General features: G+C 38.7%; 1 pseudogene; it reads right to left on the reverse strand.

Moving 5' to 3' along the window:
• Window positions 1-1,752: 1,752 nt before the first annotated feature.
• LOC142837370 (vomeronasal type-1 receptor 2-like) lies at window positions 1,753-16,088 on the reverse strand (annotated as a pseudogene).
• Between the last annotated feature and the right edge of the window lie 2,487 nt (window positions 16,089-18,575).

The following is an 18,575-nucleotide window of genomic DNA, read 5'->3' on the forward strand; positions in this document are numbered from 1 at the left end:
GATGTGTTCTCCTTCCATGGCATCATAAGAATCCATACGGATTCTGACCTGGGGCTGAAGGAGATTTAGAATAAAATGTGGGAAAGACTGCTGCTTATAGTATCATTTAGGAGAAAGTTTTTCCTGCATATATTGTGGAAAGAATGGTCAGAGGCATCTGGAAGAGTCCATAACACAGAATCAATATAATCTACTAGACAATTCTGGGCAAGCAGAGGAGAGAAAGGAATCGTGAGATAAAAACATTAGAGAAGAGAGTGTGTCAAGGAAACTAAAAGAAGAACCAAGATCCCAAGAGTGCATGGCAAAAATACCCAAGGTTTTATATGATAGAGAACCTGGGAGAAAAAACGTGAAGCTCTTGGGGTAACCAGGTTTAGGGTAGGGGGCCAGGATGAGAGGTTCTGACTGGAAGCAGGAACTCTGTCAAAGGAACTTGTAATGCTGTGAGATTGTTGCAGCCATCATCCACGTTGTTCTATGATTAGGCACATCAGTGAGCTAATTCTGAATTCTTTTGGTACCAATGGTTTTGAGATGTGGGAACTGTCTAGGATGCTAGGTGATAGGGAAAGCCCCTCTAGGGCCAAAAGAATGCCACTTGCATATACTTTCACAGCATGAATCACTGTTCCCTCTGCATGACTCTCTGCCATATCCTCTGTGCTAAAGTGACTGACAGAAAAGTTTCCATCCCGATTCCTAATTGCTTTCTTTGGCTTTCTTGTGTAATTTGTACTACATTTGTTTTCTTGGTTGGAACTCAGGTCCAAGGCAATTAAATGTTGCTTCAGACCCTAGTGGAGGCACTGTCATGAGTTTAGCTATGAGTTGAAAACATCCAATCTGTTTAGAAAGAACACTAGGAGATCAAGAATATTTAAATGGGAGAGAATTTCTCATCACTGCTGTAGCAGTGTTTCAATTCTCATGGCCACACACTCCCTCATGCTGCCATCTAGCACTGAAGTGATTGACCGGAAATGAATACATGAGAAAACACTCCTTGGAGTGGCCATGTTGGTGCTCTCAGTGCATCTTGTTTTGTTCACAAGTGCCCCTCTTTACCTTAGTTGTTCTTAAAATCTATATCAAGAAATTCTTTCAACAGCTCTACTGAAAGGAATGCATTTAGGAGTGGAGGAAAGAAGTAGGAAAGAGAAAGTAAGATAGGAAGATAGATAGCTAGGAAAATAAAAAAAGAATGAAGAAAGGAAGGAAAGAAAGATGATGGCAATTTTCTCTTCTTCCAGGCTTCAGTGGAAATGCTTATGAATTATGCAAACTATTTTATTTTGTTATTTAATATTACTGGAAAGCATTTAATACCCAAACACCTAATCATTGAGACTCGAATTTTGACAAATTCTTGTCTCTCATCACAGAAGTCATTCCACAGAAAATGGCACGTTTTGTGTTTAAGGAGGTCCTGGATGACATTGGACATAAAATGGTAATATATATTTATGGAGAAATGAGTAGGCTGTCCCTTAATGCCATGTGCCTATTTTGTAGCTTCCAAGCAAATAAATTAATATCTTGACTCCAGCAATATCAAGTCTATTACTAACTTTTTTTCCTGCTGTGATAAGTGGTAGCTCTCTCTGAGTTGGATATAAATTTTGGTTGTGTATGTTTTCCTATATATTATCATATTCTTTTTATCTATTGTATAATGGAAAGATTGTGTTTTACATCAAGTAACCTATAGCTGACTTCAGGTTTATATGGAGGGATCACTAGATATTTTAATTACAACATTTCTTTATAGAAATTTCTATGCAATAAGGAGCATTTTTTCCTGATAAGTACAAAGGGGAAAACTATGGGAAAGCATGTTTTTAGAGATAGAAATACACTATCCTCTACATAGTGTAGGAAATTTGTAGGAGATCCTAAAGGAAAGACAAATGGAAGGGACAGAATAGGCAATGACAAATGAGCAGACAAGGAAGACAATAGTCTGGGCATCTCTGTCCTCAGGAGAGACTTTCAGAAAGTGTTGAGCACTGTAGATGTGCTTGACTTGTCTCTTTAGTCTGTAGAGAACACTCACCATGGAGAGACTTGAACAGGCCAAGAGACACAGTCCCAGGCCATCAGTGAAACAGAGAAAGGACATATACACAGAGATTGTCACATTACTGGAGAAAAACCCTGAAGAGTATCCATAGCTCAGACAGCTAGTCACATTTTTTTTTTGGTCAAAAATGGGGTCTAACATTCTTGCTGGAGTCAAGGTGTTTAAAAGCATGTGTACAAGCCAACTTAGTGGGCAAGAGAGACAGACGAACATGTTGTCTCTGTATTTAAACTTGATCCACCTGGAGTTACTCAAGCTGATTGTGATTGCTTGGAAGCTAAACTAGATATCAGAGGAAAGACTCTTTGCCCTTTGAATGAGTTACAAATGGAATCCTCCTTCAGCCCCAGGTCAGAATCCCTATATGATGCCTATCATATAGGGATTCCCTATCAGATCCCTATCAGACACAATGCATCAGGGATTTATTTTGCTATTTTTAGAAGTAGAAAAATGAAAATTCTGAAGAAGCAGTAAATAATATTATAGTTAGGTCACTCTAACATGAAAGACCACAGTAAGTGTCCACAGCATTCTGAAGGTTGCGAATCACTACTCAAGAGTTTGGAGGAGATGGTTCCAAAGTACATTGCTACTAATGAGCCATGCCCTAACCCTATGTAAACAATCAACCAGCTTTGTTTGTAAAGAAATACAGGTGGGCCAGGTGGTGGTGGCACACGCCTTTAATCTCAGCAATTGGGAGGCAGAGGCAGGCAGATCTCTGTGAGTTCGAGGCCAGCCTGGTCTACAAGAGCTAGTTCCAGGACAGGAACCAAAAAGCTATGAAGAAACCCTGTCTCGAAAATCAAAAAAAAAAAAAAAAGAAAGAAAAGAAAAGAAAAGAAATACAGGTGGTGACAATTTGCCTCAGTCAGAAACAGCTCTTTTTCAGGAGTCAGAAGCCAAACCTGTGTTAATCTTAACATAGTTTTCTTCCACAAGTGCATGTAATCACAAGAACATTTAAAAGGTCTCACACATAAATTTTCTTGAGGGCATAGGACATAAGAACTTCTTTGAAACATGTGCCATTTCAGAAAAACTGTGCTGCTTTTACAGTCTGAGATGCAGAAGTAGTTCTTAGTCCAACATTCTGTAAGAAAATGTTGATTCCCAGAGACATAAAATATCAAATATGTGATCAAATTCTATGGTATGTCATGGAGCAATCGGTGTTTTCTGCTCCAACTTATTTGTTGAAACAGATGAGAAAATAAGGGATCATTAATACAAGAGCATGTAATACACTTGATTGAAAGTATCACAGTTCAGTAACTTGATATGTACTATTGATATATATTTTGAAATAAAAAGTAACTAAACCAATCTCCATAGCCCTGTGGCCCATTTCTTCATTTATTAATCTTACTTTCTCCATAGATCTAGCTCATACATGCCATGTTCTTTGATATCAACTTTCTAGAAGTTTCATCAAAATACTTTAGATCATGTGCAATTATATTTTGTATATATTCATTTCTTCAAGAAAATATACCTCTGACCTCTGCCTTTCTCCAAAGGAATTCTGTTACTAGCATACTTTTCTAATAACATTTTCTAAGATAATTTCTCATTTTGGACAAAGGAGAAATGGTCTCAAATTGGGCACTCCAGTACCATAGTGTAGGGTGCTCTGGCAGAAAGAGCAGAGGCAGGGCCTGATATGCTAGACTTTTCCTAGGGATTAGGGAGATGGTGAGTGTCAACTCAGACCTCCACATTGGCCCCTGGGGTGAAACAACACACTGAATCTGGAGTCTGCTGAAGCAGGATCTCTTTTATTTGTATTAGTCTGGAACTTATATAGGGGTAGGGATGCCTGGGATGTGCCAAGGTGGAGCAAGGGCCAATAATATTTTTCATGTTGGCAGTGGGTGGGCAGAGGCAAGCTTAGACTGGGTTGTGCTCAGTCACCTCCTGTGTGGAAGTTATAGCCACAGACAGGTCTCCAAACTAGAGTTAGGCTCAGGAAGTTACACGGGCCTCACCAAACTCACATTAGGTTTAGAAAGGTATATGGCCAGCCTTCATGAAGCCCACACCCTAACTATGCATAGTCCAGTTATATATACTCCAGTGTTGGAAGAAAACACTGACTAATATGACGAATCTGTTATGCTGTGAGTCTAAGGACTTCACTCAGACCATGAAGAAATACACCCCACTTCTTTCTGTCAGCAGGAAGTACCATGGAGGGAGAAGGACCAGCCAGTGGCTCTGCACATTAGATCCGTGCATGGAGTATTGTAGCACAGCGGCTTGGAGCTGGCATGTACCTACCTTCACGAATTCTAACTCTGTTTTCACATATATGGCTACTTCGAAAGCTGTTGAAAATTCCTGTTTTCTAGAGAGAATTGAATACTAAGGCCTGCAGTGAACAGGGTCTTACCCTTCGTAGGGCAATTAGACAGAGGGTAGAGGTGTTTGAAGCACAGCACAGAAAATACTAGTCTGAACCAAGATCAACTGTGTTGTGAGGGAGAGAAGCTTGTATCTTATCTTGGGAAAACATGACAGTCATGTTTGACATCATGATATGTCGATTTTCATCTGGTTAATGTAAAATGGTTTCAACAAATATAAGGAGATTTTGTCGTCTCTTTTTTAATGTTGATGCTTGATAGATTTTGAAAAGGGAGTCTTTTAGCTTGGTGCACAACAGAATAAATAGCTGAGAATGATCTTTGGCTTATTTTTACCTATTGCTGGGGTTCTAGTCCTGCCTCGCTATTTTAAGCATCTGTTTTGTTTGTTTGTTTGTTATCTTTGAGAATATTTCTCTATTATGTCCTGGCTGTGATGGAACTTGCTATGTAATCCAAGCTGGAACCAGATTTACAGAGATCCATTTTCAATGGTCAGATCTGTCCTGGGATTAAAGACTGTCGTTGGCATTAAATACATGTGCTGGGATTAAAGTCCATTAGCCTTCCTCTAGCATTTTAATTGTTAGGCTGAATTTTGTCCTCTTAATTTAAGGAACATGCCTTTAATCTCAGGACTGAGGAGTCAGAGCAAGTTTCTTTGATTTTCAGGTAAGCCTGATCTACATAGGCGTTTCAGTAGAGCCTGAGGAGCATAGGGAGACAATTTCTCAGACAAAAAAAAAAAAAGGTAAGAAAAAAGAACAAGAAACCAAACCAACAACCCTCTTAGCAACCAACTAACCAAAACACACACACAAACACACACACTGGTATGCATGCACCCACGCACACAAACAAAATCTAAAAGAATAGAAACAAACCAAATATAAAAAGAATATAGTTAAAAAAAAAAAGAAACCAGCATCGACATGCAATGTGATTATAATTTATTTGTGAGTATGTGAGCAGACTAACCTACAAGTTACCCATTTGCCGAAACAAGATAGAAAAGGAAAAAAAAGAGAGAATAAAGACTGCCTTAATCTAGAGATACATTTTATAATTCCTCCATAGACTACAGTATTCACATCATGTGTATCAAACATGATGGTTTATTTTAAAATAAAATACATGCCACTCTCTCTGCTTGGAGAGATGAGTCTGCTTAAATCTCGGTGTTTTGTGAGTTGTGTACCAGACAGTTCCTGGGTGCCTCCTACCCTCTGTCTCATTCCTCTGCCCTTGGTGTGAGATTGTTTCCTGATAGCAGCATTTGAGAATCAAAAGTTTCTGGAACTCAGGTAATTTTAACTGATTTGGAAGAGCCATATGTAAGAACACAGGATCAAGAGACATAGGACTAAAATGCCTGTCTTCATATCCCTTTTAATGTGTCATCACTGTAACTATCATCACAGTGACTTAGAATGCTTGAATAGGATGTATTCTATTCCAGGGAAACATCAAGCATTGCATTAGAGATTAGAAATGCTTATGTGATTCAATCATTCATAAAAGTGTCTTTCCTACCTTGGTCTTCTTGGGTCTGTAGGATTTGATAGAACAGTTGAATTGCCACAAATCAGACTGAACTGTGTCCTTCCTCACCAGGAATTGACAATAAAAAAATCAGAGGAGATAAACAAATCAGTTAAAGAACGTTAATAAATCTAAGAAGAAACAAATGTTTGAAGGAAACAAATAAGACAGTTCAAGAAGGAGAAGTAGTAAAAATAATACAAACTAAGAGAATTCAGGAAATAGAAAGTATAGGTAAGCAAAGAGGAACCACAGATGCAAGCATTGCCAACTGAAAACAAGAAACAGAAGAGAGGATCTTAGGCACTGAAGACACTACAGAAGAAAATAGATACAACATATTATGTTTACAGAACATGTTAAATCTGTGTTTTTCAACACTTTTAGGGTTTGGATGACTCTTTAATAAGTGTAGGCGTATGAGATATCTTGCATATCAGTTATGTATGTCCCTGTGCATAAAAGTAGAAAAGTTACAATTCTGAAGAAGCAATAAAAATAATTTTATAGTTGGGTCAATGTCACCACAACATGAAGGCTTATAGTAAATAGTCGTAGCATTATGAAGGTTGAGAATTCAAGAGGATAAAACAGATGGTTCCAAAGTACAATGTTAATAATTTGCCAAGCCCTAACTTTTATGCACTGGAACTACTGCGTAGACCAGTTGGATCTCAAACTCTCAAACACTGACTCTGGGGATTAAAGGAATGGATTAAAGGCCTGAGCCTTTGTAAATGTCAATCTTCAAGCATGGTGATTTTTCGGTTCAATTGTGTCCTCTGAAAATCACATGTTGAGGACTTACTGACAGAGACTGTGCTCTGTTATCAAAGTGTGCTTATTTCCAACACTAAACACACAACTGTAAATGCCATCATCCCAAAGAAGCTGGAAGCACAGGGACTAAAATTACTGAAATACGAGGTACTCTAAAACACAGCCATTACCTAGGGTAATAAAAATGTCAAATAACAGGGAAAGAATTCCTATAGCATGGGTAAAAAAGTCAGGGAAAAAACTATGGATTCAAACTGAACACCAGAAAAACAAAACAGTCAAGGCACTAAGATGTCTTACCTTTACCAAGACTGGGCTACCATATACTAAGCATACCGAAGCATTTTCTCCTCCCATTTTTTTCTTTTGTCTAGGGCTGGGATTAAAGGCATATGACTCCATAGTATTGGGATTAAAGATTTAGGCCACCAACACCAGGATTTGTTTCTACATTGATCTTCTGTAGGTCAGGATGGGATTGAACTCACAGAGATCAATCTGCCTCTCTCTCAGATCCTGGGATTAAAGGTGTGTGTCACCATTACCTCACCTCTATTCGTTTTAGATTAGCCTTGGTTCCTCAGATGAGATTTATTTATTCAAAAACAAATAATATAACACTGAAAAATTCAAATCCTGAAGAAAGATTAGCCAAGATATACAAAAATAATTGAATCTTCCACATAATTTTTTTTTCCGGCTTTTCAATGTCTTTACTCTTAACACTTAAGTAACTTTAAACATGTTTTATTTCATCCTGTCTTAAAGACTGAGAAAGTGCTAGTCATCCCCAATGGATTGTTTGCATCTAAGTTTTGTAGTTGGAATGTGATTTAAGAATGAATTAAAAATGAGTTCAGACATTCATGGCATGCTGTATCTGTTTTGAGTAAAATTTTGAGGAAAGGCCATCTATCTTTTAATGGAGCAGATGACTTTACATGATATTGTACCAGGAAGGGCATAGAATCCCAGCAGATGATGCAATTATGTATAAAAATGAGTGTTATTAAATAATACCCACTTTTAATATGGAGAAATTAGGTCATTTTCCCACTTCTCCCACAAATATTCAATCTTAATATCTGTGTAATGAAATAACATAGATAGTGTTATCCATCCTGGTGCTAATGGATAACGCCAGTTATGACAGGTTCATTGTTTACTTTAACAGGTAATTTGTGGACCGGAATCATTTAATTGTTCTGAGTACATAATTGCATGTCAGCAATTTCCAATTTAATTAAAATGTACGAATCTGAAGATAAGGTAATTTTTGAATTATTAATCATTTTTCCACTAGGAAATCTTGTTGCTCTGCAGGAGATTTGTCCAGTGTACAACTATACGTATTTTTTTTCCTTCTCGTTCACAGCAGACAATTTTCCCGCAGAGCCCAATTACATGGGCAGCAGGCAGCAGTTTGTTCAAAGGTAATGCCTATTAAATAACTTTCTCGGCTTCTCCATTTGCATTTGTGTCAAAATTGCTTTGCAAGAGACTACACTGCAGGTTTAAACTGGTTGAGACAACACTCTATTCTCTTTTTCTTTATATGTATTTCAGTAGCTCCACGTTTAAGGGCCCAGAAAGAGCCAGCCTGAGAGAGAGTGGGCACGGGGACAGTGATCAGGCTGACAGTGACCAAGACACTAACAAAGGCTCCTGCTGTGACATGTCTGTTAGGGAGGCACTCAAGATGAAAACTACTTCAACTAAAAGTCAACCACTTGAGCAAGGTCAGTGCTTCCCGCGTGTAAAGCTTAAGCCATCTGCATAAGCCTATTGGTACTAGCACACCTGTTTGTCACAGTGGACTAGACTGTTGATAATCTCTCAGAGAAAAGTGTGAAGCCCACGGTGATCCTCAACTGCAATGCTTTTCCTTATCACAGACACAATGGATAGTGCCCATGGACCTTCTTAAAATGGGAACTTGTCTCTTCACACTAGGTCTGATTTTACAGGTATTTCCTAACCTGGTCTAATTTGGGTTTGACTAACAAGGAATATTTGGCATGCACCAGCTTAATAATTAGGAACATTATCCTATCATTATATATTATTAATTTTTTTTGTTTATTTTTTTTAGTTGTTGAAAAAGAAAAAAATTTCCGCCTCCTCCCCATTTCCCATTTCTCTTCCCCTCCTCCTACACATCGCCCCCTCCCCGCACTCACCTACCCCTCTCCCCCCCCTCCATTCCCCCTCCCTCTCGATAAGTAAGAGCAGTCCAGATTCCCTGCCCTGCAGGAAGTCCAAGGTCCTCCCACTTCTATCCAGGTCCAGGAAGGTGAGCATCCAAACAGGCTAAGCTCCCACAAAGCCAGTTCATGTATTAGGATTGAAACCTAGTGCCATTCATTGTCCTTGGCTTCTCATCAGCCTTCATTGTCCGCCATGTTCAGAAAGTCCGGTTTCATCCCATGCTTATTCAGTCCCAGTCCCGCTGGCCTTGGTGAGCTCCCAATAGATCAGTTCCACTGTCACAGTGGGTGGGTGCACCCCTCGTGATCCTGACTTCCTTGCTCATGTTCTCCCTCCTTCTGCTCCTCATTTGGATCTCAAGAGCTCAGTCCGGTGCTCCAATTAGGGTCTCTGTCTCTATCTCAATCCATCACCAGATGAAGGTTCTAAGGTGATATGCAAGATATTCATCATTATGGCTATAGGATAGGGTCATTTAAAGGGAATCTCATGTAAATTTTCTTGTGGGCATATCACATGAGAACTTCTTTGAAACATGTACCATCTCAGAAAAACTGTGCTGCTTTTATGGTCTGAGATGCAGAAGCAGTTCTTAGTCCTACATTCTGTGAGAAAACATTGATTCCCAGAGACATGAAGTATCAATTATGTGATCAAATTCCATGGTATGTCATGGAGCAATCGGTGTTTTCTGCTCCAACCTCTTGTTTCTTGCTTCTCTTATGTAGACACTGCAATTCTTCAAGTGAAATAATTGATCTGAAAATGTAGAAATGTGACTGCCAACACAGGTCACATAGAGAAATTAGTCAGTCTCACAAAGGCAAATATTAACAGTTCTTTCAAGTGAAATAACGAAGCAAATGCAACCAGAGTAAATCATGAACTACGTAATTAAGGAAAAGTGCAAGAAAGCAGAAGAGGGAAAACAGATGAGAAAATAAGGCATCAATAATATAGGAACATGTAATATACTTGAATGAATTTATCATAATACAATAACTTGCTATGTACTATTGATATATACTTTGAAATAAAAAAGTAACTAAAACCAATCTCCACAGCCCTATGACCCATTTCTTCATTTACTCATCTTACTTTCTCCATAGATCCAGCTTGTACATGTCATGTATTTTTGATATCAACTTTCTAAAAGTTTAATCAAAATACTTAAGCTCATGTACAATTATATTCCTTGTGTTTATTCATTTCTTCAAGAATATATATCTCTGCTCTTCCTTTCTCATAGGAATTGTGTTACTAACAAACTTTATATAATAACTTTTTCTAAGATAATTTCTTATTCTGTGCAAAGGAGAAATTGGTCTCAACATGGGCACTACAGTACTCTAGTAAATGGTTCTCTGGCAGAAAGGATGGGGGCAGAGTTTGATCTGCACTCTCCCTGGGCTGAGCAGAATGGTGAGTGTAGACTACTCAGACCTCCACCCTGGTCACAGGGGAGAAACAACATACTGAGTCAGGAGTCAGTCAAAGAAGAATCTCATTTAATTCTATCTGGCAGGTACTTAAATAGGCTGAGATGGGGTTGGAAGCCTGGGATGAGCTGAGGTAGAGCAAGGAACAGAGCCAGTAATATTCTGCCATGTTAGCAGTGGCTGTGGAGAGGTGGGCCTAGGTGTGTTTGTGTTGAGCCACCTCCTGTGTGGAAGCTATAACCAGAGAAAGATCTCCAAACTTGAGCTAGGCTCAGGAAGTTACACTAGGCCTCATGCAAACTTGAGTTAGGCTCATGAAGTTATACTAGACCTTAGCAAACTCACTTTAGGCTTACAAAGTTACACTGGGCCTCATTCCTGGGTCTCATGAGGCCCAACACTTTAGACTATGCATAGTCCAGATATACCCCAGTGTTGAAAGAAAAACACTGACTAATATGATAAATCTGTGGTGCTGTGAGTCTAAGGACTTCATGCAGACCATAAAGAAATATACCCCACTTCTTTCTGTCAGCAGTAAAATCTTTTGTGCTCTCCTGTCAGGAAGTACCATGGATGGAGAAGAACCAGTCACTGGATCTGCAAATGAGTTTCATGGATTGTGTACTACAGTGAAGGTGTAAGTCACAAAACAATCCACACCAGTTTGTAATTATGATTAATGAAATGGTTCTTTATTTAAAGGGAAAAATCTTACAGATCACCATCCCAGACAACAGCCCTCTGCATGATCAGGAATGAAGTCTAACAACCAGAAGCTAGAAGCAAGAGAGTGAGCACATGGCTACCACTGCTTTTTAAAACAAAAGAGACAACACCCAAGTGGGCTGGTATCTTAAAGGCTATTGGCTGATGGATTAGAAGTAGCTCCTGCAGCACCTCCCTCTTTTGTTTAAGTAAGAGAGTTCCAAACCCAATATAAAACAATATACACTAGGAACAGATATCTAGTGTAAGATTAGAATTACATTTAGCATAAACAATATTAATCAAGGAACCCATGCTAAATGTTTTAATAAACATTCTATCCTAAAGAGTCTAAATCTTGTATTGGAGAATGCTTGGCTAGACCATAAGAGGACGGTAACTATGACTACCTAATCTTCAACCCTATTAAAGGCCTGAGAAGGGAGATAATATTACTTTAAAATTCAGGAAGTACAATCAAGTAGCTTCCAAAGCAAGCAATATATGCCAGAGACAATTAGCTACCTGAGCAATCACCCAAAATCTCATTTTGCAATGTTGAAGCAACCAACTTTGGCTATGGCCTAGCATATTTGACAGACCATTTTCAGAGGCAGGGAAATTTTCAAAACTGTCTTATCCTGTCTTGGCAAGATTTGACAGTCCTGCTTACCCATTTCTGGATATCATGTAACTTGTCAGTGGTTGAGGCATTGTCAGTTCCTTGGCCAGTTTTGCCAAGAAGGAAACAAGCTCCAAGTGGAGTGTCTTTGGTGCTCAACATTCTCTCGGGAATAGATTGGTGCTGTCAGGAACAGTCGTGTCTCATGTCAACAGAACGCTAAGTTATTTAAATGCCATGTTTTACAGATCCTTGAAGTGGTTGAAGACTCCCTACCTGACAGAATACAATCTCTATACATCTAAAAAACCTAATTGGTCTGACTGTATGTACAACAAACATGAAAAACTATTGACTTATAATAATTAATACCTGTACCACTTAAAGACTAAAACTTCATCTTAGAATATTAAATAATCTGAAAATAAATGTGCAACAAATGAGGATAGTGACCTCAAAATGTAAACAATCTATAGGTATTATGATCAGAGGTAGGGGTAATATAGAATGCAATATTAAAATATATCCTAAAAGTTGTATCAATATACAAAATGTCCTGGACTGAAGTAGAAACATGCATATATACAATCTGACAAAAATAACTTTGCATAGGCATTTCATTTTCTTAGGTACATATGCTGGACCATTGTCTGTCTTTATTTTTGTAGGTATACCCATGATGGACATAACTTCCAAAAAATGTGTGATTACTGAATCAGCCTTTCTGTGCTCAGGGCAATTGCTCATTGAAAACCTAAATACATGTCTATGGTGTGGTGTACATATTTTAATTTACCAAATTCCATAAAGTGGAACACATCCATCTGCCAGATTTTATTCCTTTGAGTACCCTTTGGGTTACTCCCTGCAGGCAACAGTATTTGATTATAGAAAAAGCAAGCATGACACCTCTCTATAATCTCCTTAGCTTGTTACCATATAATAGAAAACTCTTCCTTTAAACCTTTACTCTTGACATGATGGTTTTTTTTATCATATTCTGAGGCCTGCAACATGCTTCCAATCAATAATTGATCAATTTCAGCATTACCTTATGCTAGAGGATCAGGTAGACTCGTATGGGATCGGATGTGTGTTATGTACATGGGACAATGCCTACTCCTGATTACATCTTACACCTGGATAAACAATGAAGTTAATTCTGTATCATGTGGTATAAACTCAGCAGTTTCAATATGCAAGATAACTTAGCACCATAAGAATGGCATATAATTCTCCCTTCTGGACAGAATTATAAGGACTTTGTTCCACCTCACTCAATTCTTCTGATTTGTAACCTACTTTCCCTGATTTATTTACATCAGTATAAAATGTATGGACTCCAGTTACTGGTACATCATGTACAATTCGAGGAAGAATCCAAGAAGTTCTCATTATGAGGTTAAGTCTATCACTTTTAGGATAGTTGCTATTAATTTCTCCCAAAAAAATGTCACAAGCTCTTTGCCATGCTTCTGTCTTCCCATAACTTTTTTATTTCATCAGTAGTAAAAGGTACTATAATTTCTGCTGGATCTATACCTGCTAGTTGACGAAGTCTCAGTTTACCTTTTATAATTAATTCAGAGACGTTTTCTACATAGTTTTTAATTTTTTACTTGGTTTATGTGGTATAAATATCCATTATAAAATAATATCTTCCCTCTGCATTAAAATTCTTGTAGGAGAAATTCTGGAAGGCAATATGACTAGGATACAACTAATATTTGGGTTTACCTTATCCACATGTGCCTCCTATAATTTTTCCTCAGCCATTGTCAGTTCATTTTCTGCTTTAGCTATTAATTCTCTGGGACTATTCAAGTCATTATCACCATCTAAGGTTAGTTGAAATGAACTATTAGATCAGGTGTTAGCCCAACAGCTGGTCATAGATTGGAAATGTCTCCTAACAATCTTTGAAAGTCATTAGGAGTTCGTAACCAGTCTCTCTTAGTTTGTGCCTTTTATGTCCTAATTTTCTGTAAATCTATTCTCTAACCTAGGTAATTAACAGGATCTCCTCTTTGGATCTTTTCAGGAGCAATTTGTAATCTCCATTTAGGCAAGAGTTTCTTTTTCTTTTTTTTAATTTATTTATTTATTAAAGATTTCTGTCTCTTCCCCGCCACCGCCTCCCATTTCCCTCCCCCTCTCCCAATTAAGTCCCCCCCCCAGCCCAAAAAGCAATCAGGGTTCCCTGTCCTATGGGAAGTTCAAGAAACCCCCACCACCATCCAGGTCTAGTAAGTTGAGCATCCAAACTGCTTAGGCTCCCACAAAGCCAGTGCGTGCAGTAGGATCAGAAACCCATTGCCATTGTTCTTGAGTTGTCAGTAGTCCTCATTGTCCGCTATGTTCAGAGAGTCCAGTTTTATCCCAGGCTTTTCCAGACCCAGGCCAGCTGGTCTTGGTGAGTTCCCAGTAGAACATCCCCATTGTCTCAGTGTGTGGGTGCACCCCTCGCAGTCCTGAGTTCCTTGCTCATGCTCTCTCTCCTTATGCTCCTGATTTGGACCTTGAGATTTCAGTCCTGTGCTCCAATTTGGGTCTCTGACTCCTTTCATCGCTTGCTGAAGGTTAATATTCAGGAGGATGCCTATATGTTTTTCTTTGGGTTCTCCTAGCTTCTCTAGGATCACTAATTATAAGCTCAATGTCCTTGGTTTATGGCTAGAAACCAAATATGAGTGAGTACATCCCATGTTCCTCTTTTTGGGTCTGGCTTACCTCACTCAGGATAGTGTTTTCTATTTCCATCCATTTGTATGCAAAATTCAAGAAGTCCTTGTTTTTTATTGCTGAGTAGTACTCTAATATGTATAAATTCCATACTTTCTTCATCCATTCTTCCTTTGAAGGGCATCTAGGTTGTTTCCAGGTTCTGGCTATTACAAACAATGCTGCTATGAACATCGTAGAGCATATACTTTTGTTGTATGATAAGGCCTCTCTTGGGTATATTCCCAAGAGTGGTATTGTTGGGTCCAGGGGTAAGTTGATCCCGAATTTCCTGAGAAACCGCCATACTGCTTTCCAAAGTGGTTGCACAAGTTTGCATTCCCACCAGCAATGGATGAGTGTACCCCTTTCTCCACAACCTCTCCAACAAAGGCTATCATTGGTGTTTTTTATTTTAGCCATTCTGACAGGTGTAAGATGGTATCTTAAAGTTGTCTTGATTTGCATTTCCCTGATCGCTAAGGAAGTTGAGCATGACCTTAAGTGTCTTTTGGCCATTTGAAGTTCTTCTGTTGAGAATTCTCTGTTCAGCTCAATGCCCCATTTTATAATTGGGTTGATTAGCCTTTTACGGTCTAGTTTCTTGATTTCTTTATATATTTTGGAGATCAGACCTTTGTCAGTTGCAGGGTTGGTGAAGATCTTCTCCCAGTTAGTGGGTTGCCTTTGTGTCTTAGTGACAGTGTCCTTTGCTTTACAGAAGCTTCTCAGTCTCAGGAGGTCCCATTTATTCAATGAGGTCCTTAATGTCTGTGCTGCTGGGGTTATACGTAAGAAGTGGTCTCCTGTGCCCATGTGTTGTAGAGTACTTCCCACTTTCTCTTCTATCAGGTTCAGTGTGTTCAGATTGATATTGAGGTCTTTAATCCATTTGGATTTGAGTTTTGTGCATGGTGATAGATATGGGTCTATTTTCATTCTTCTACAGGTTGCAGGCAAGAGTTTCTTTACTTCTTCAAACATCCTTTCTAAAGTATCTTTATTTGAATCAGTTAACAAAATGTCATCCATGTAATGGTAAATTATAGACTTTGGAAACTGCTTATGAATTATTTCCAATGGGTGACTTATAAAATATTGGCACCATGTGGGACTATTGAGCATCCCATGTGGGAGGATAGTCCATTGATATCTCTTGGTAATTGAGAATTATTATAAGTAGGCACTGTGAAGGCAATTTTTTTCTCTTTTTCTTCTAAAGGTATAGTGAAAAACAATCTTTCAAATCAATAACTATAAGAGGCCATCCTTTTGGCAATAGATAAGGCAATGGAATTCCAGATTGTAGAGGACCCATAGGTTGAATGTCACCATTCTCCATTTACTAGATTTCTTTCTTTTTTTTAAAAAAAAACAAAAATAGGAGAATTCCAAGGGCTGGTTGATTCTTCAATATGGTGAGCATCTAGTTGCTCTCATACCAGCTCTTTCAAAGCCTGCAATTTATCTTCAGCTAGCGGCCACTGCTTGATCCATATTGGCTTCTCAGTTAGCCATTTTAAAGATAGGGCTGGGGGTACCTCCAAAGGTTTGCTATTTGCTGCATGTTCTTGTACAGCCTGAATGTCTGGTGACCTTTTCCCATAATACCTCATTATATCCTTCCCATAATTATGAGTTCCTGGAACTGCAGGAATGTTAATCTGGGTATTCCATTGCTGTAGCAGGTCATGGCCCCATAAATTTATTGAAATATTGGCTATATATTTGCCCTTCAGACCCTATGCATTTAACCCATCTCATGCTTTGTTTTACATGAGATAGCGTTCCAATTCCCAGGAACTGAACATCTACCTCTTGAAGAGGCCAATTCAGATGCCAAGATTCTGGAGTAATGATACTTACATCCGTACTCGTGTCTATTAAGCCTTCAATAAAAATGCCATTTATACAAACTCTAAGCTTTGGTCTTTGATCATTAATAGAAGTCTGCCAGAATATACATTTACGCTTCTTACTGGATTTTTTTACTCATCCTCCACATTTAACCCATCATTTAGACCAGTATTGTTTTTTACAGCAGGCATTAGAGTTTTTAATTTTCTTTGTGAGACATGTTCTCCACTGTAACTGGGAATGACTGGGCCACTTTTGGCTTGGAGGCCTGCTAGAGGCCCCTCAAGGGGTTTCCTGATCGTATCGGGTTGCCTTGTCTATCTGTTGCTGACCTGCATTCTTCAATCATTTCAAATCTTTTATCATTGTCTCTCATAAAGCCAGAATCTCCAGACCTGCATATATTTCTAGTGATTTCACAAAGGTATCAATTTTTTGGGCCCCATTCTACACCTGTGATTCCTAGGTTTTAATGTTTCCCTTCAAAGAAAACATTTCCTCCTTGAACTTTTGTTGGATATCGTGTAGATTGCCATCCTGGAGGTACATTCTGTAAACTTACCAAAATTTTGTGATAACTTCTGAACGTCAAATTCAACAGTATGAACCCTTGAGCCTAGGCAGTTTGGATGCTCACCTTACTAGACCTGGATGGAGGTGGGTGATCCTTGGACTTCCCACACGTCAGGGAACCCTGATTGCTCTTCGAGCTGATGAGGGAGGGGGACTTGATTGGGGGAAGGGGAGGGAAATGGGAGGCGGCAGCGGGGAGGAGGCAGAAATCTTTAATAAATAAATTAATTAATTAAAAAAGTATGCGGACAGTTATAAAAGAAGTAAATAATTAAAAAAATAAAACTAAGAGTTCAGTAAGACAGAGTAGAAACATCAGATTAAATAAATAAAGAAAAATAAGCCACTAAAGATGGAACATACACAGAGAGTCTAGTCTATGTATATAATTGTGTTTTCTTTGAATTTTTTGAATGTGAAAGAGCTTAGTACAGTTTAGAGAAACTTAGAGAAACAGTTTATTGTACAGGCTACTAAGCTAGACCAATATATCATAAAGGTGTATTGACTTAAAAAAAAACCAGTATGAACCCTTTCAGGTAACTTCCTATTACCCTTGGATAAAGAGTCAATTTTGCCTATCATAGAATCCACTTATTCAGATAACCTCTGATTTTTCAATAACTTTAATAATCCTTCATTATTAGTCCAGAAAGATTGTATCATTCATTATTATTATATAAAGATTGTATCATTCCTAAGAGTGCCATATTCTTCCTTAATGATAGAATATGGAGAAGAAAGCTGACACCTAGTAACCAGAAAATTGAGGTATCCCCATAGTCATATAAACCACGCATGATATAATCCATTGTATTAGTGAAGAAAGCAGTAAAAGTTGAAATGGAAATGAAAACTGCCATATTACCTACTATCCAGCAAGTGGCAATGTTTCTGAGTCGCAACTAGAACCAATGCAAAGGTGATGGAAATGGGGTCCTGTTTCAGTGTCTGTCTTAGTATTTGTTAAAGACTGGGAAATATGAGTTGCTCAACAAAGTAAATGCAATTAAATCAAATTCATACATGGAACCAGAAACCCAGAATCCACGGGTAGAGAAGAGCAACTCAGAAGCCACGTATGCCTCCAGGTGACAAAGAGTTGCCCTGAGGGGTTGCAGCATTTGGCAACCACTTGCACTCTGACTCAGCTGCTTAAGCACTGTGCTGCAAGGAGGATTTAAAAACTGCCCCGAAAAGAGCAAACCAGGTAGGCAGAGACTGTCCTGGCCCAAAGAGCCCAGGAGGCGTGGAGTTTAAATTCACGTCGGGAGGCAAACGATAGGGTACATAGGATGTGGGGGACTTGAAGCCAATCAAAGGCATGTAAAGAGAAAATATAAAAAATTGCAGCAAGAAAAGCCACTGCATGATATTCTATATTGAACTCCTGGCTCCACGCACAGGCCTTGGCTGAGGGAAGGCTCCTGCCAAGATGAGCAGGTGGCAAGCAGCTGAGGGGGGGTGGTTAAAACCAAACGTTGGGTGACAGATGAAGGCATAAGTCACAGAACAATCCCACACCAGTTTGGAATTACGATTAATAAAAGGGTTGTTTATTTATAGGGAAAAATCTTACAGATCACTATCTCAGACAACAGCCCTCTAGGTGATCAGGAATGAAGTATAACAGCCGGAAGCAAGAGAGCAAGCACATGGCTACCACTGCTTTT

This window comes from Microtus pennsylvanicus, chromosome 1 (genome assembly GCF_037038515.1).
Source record: "Microtus pennsylvanicus isolate mMicPen1 chromosome 1, mMicPen1.hap1, whole genome shotgun sequence".
Taxonomy (NCBI): domain Eukaryota; kingdom Metazoa; phylum Chordata; class Mammalia; order Rodentia; family Cricetidae; genus Microtus; species Microtus pennsylvanicus.